The sequence below is a fragment of the Rhinoderma darwinii genome, chromosome 7 (genome assembly GCF_050947455.1).
Source record: "Rhinoderma darwinii isolate aRhiDar2 chromosome 7, aRhiDar2.hap1, whole genome shotgun sequence".
NCBI classification, from domain to species: domain Eukaryota; kingdom Metazoa; phylum Chordata; class Amphibia; order Anura; family Rhinodermatidae; genus Rhinoderma; species Rhinoderma darwinii.
The window spans coordinates 138,312,140-138,313,730 of record NC_134693.1 but is presented as its reverse complement, the minus strand read 5'-3'; positions in this window follow the sequence as shown (position 1 = coordinate 138,313,730).

Here is a 1,591-nt window from a genome sequence, read left to right as displayed (position 1 = left end):
TTAGTCTCTCCGAGGCTGTTGTCTCTTTAAATTAAATGCCCAACACGTGGGTAAAGACTCCGCCCACTCACGCTCTGGAATGCGACGGAGCAGCGCCCTCCGCTGGACAAAAGCCTGCACTGCAGGCACCTGCCAAAAAGCTCTATAAATATGAAACCATTACGATTTGTGTATTGTTATATTTAGTGACTGTGCAATGAAAAGTTTTAAGTATCTGACGATTTTAAACATCTATGCTTGCTGTCGATGAATGGAAACGTGGCTGAAAACCCATCTGGATTTATCAGAGCTGAGTGTTTGTTACAATGTATTAGTGTAGGTAATCTGTGAGCTAAACAAAGCAGCAGCAGAAAATCTCTCAGCTGTTCTGGTCTCCATGGTGATTTTATCTACACTGATACAGTGTAACAAACTTCAGTTATGTGTGCAGGAGTCAAGCTCTGTACTGGTTTCCAGACTCTGGATGTAATTAAATGCATTCACTGACAGAAAACAGAGATCTTGAAAAAGGGGAGAAATTAAAAAAAATGACGTTTAATAGATATATGAATAACATGTTTGTTATGCAGTACATAAAGCCGGCCATAATCTGCTCAATTTTTCCCCAATCCATCCAGTATTCTTCTATTTTACACTATTGGGAAGTTGGTTGTTAAAGGGGCAGACACTGCGATAGAGCTGAAACAATGGGAACGATTTTCTTTATGAAACATCGTTTGCCATTACAGATCTCATTCATTATCTTCTGTAATAACCGATCACATGTTCAGATCATAGCAAAGGGATTGTGTGAGATTAGCAAAAAAAACAGTTTTTTGTTTTTTTTACAGAAACAGCGCCACTTTTGCAATTGACTGCGTCTGGTATTGCAGCATTTAAGTAAATCGGGCTGGCTGCAAAACCAGCCACAGCCTATGGACAAGGGTGGCGCTGTTTCTGAAAAAAAAAAGCAATTTTTTTTTCTGCGGCAACTCCTATGATCATTAACAGCCACGAGGGTCCATTCACATGGTGCAGTTAAATTGACGTTTCTTTACAAAACACAGGGTTTTTCAAAATGACATCAAGACCGTGGCGTTTTGACGCAATTTCATGATAATCGTGGCAAGAAACCGCAATTTGACAGCACGTCATGTAGGTTTTGATCCGTATTTGACGCAGATTCGATGCAATTTTTCCAGTGTGCTTTTGGTAAAACTGACGCAAATTTTGCACATGGTGAATTTGTTGCAGATTTTTATTTCCTAGCGCAGTACAATGTTAGGGATTGGGGTTTATTATATTATTACTGCTGCAACTTCTTAGCGATCACAGCGGCCAGACCTCTGGCGATCGATCGGACACTGGTTGTATATCTTAGCATTATGTTATCCTGAGACAACCCCTTTAAATAAGGGTCTATTCACACTTTGCGGCCATATTGCGTTTTTTGCATAATCGCGGTAGAAATCCCAATTTGACTGCAACTTGTGAATAGACCCTTTACTGCTTGAAAAAAAATGATGCAAGGCCAATCCGCCTCCAAATTATTAGTAATCGGAGCCTAACCTGGGCCCGTCCTGCGGCAGGTTTACAGGTGGATTGTAATGAG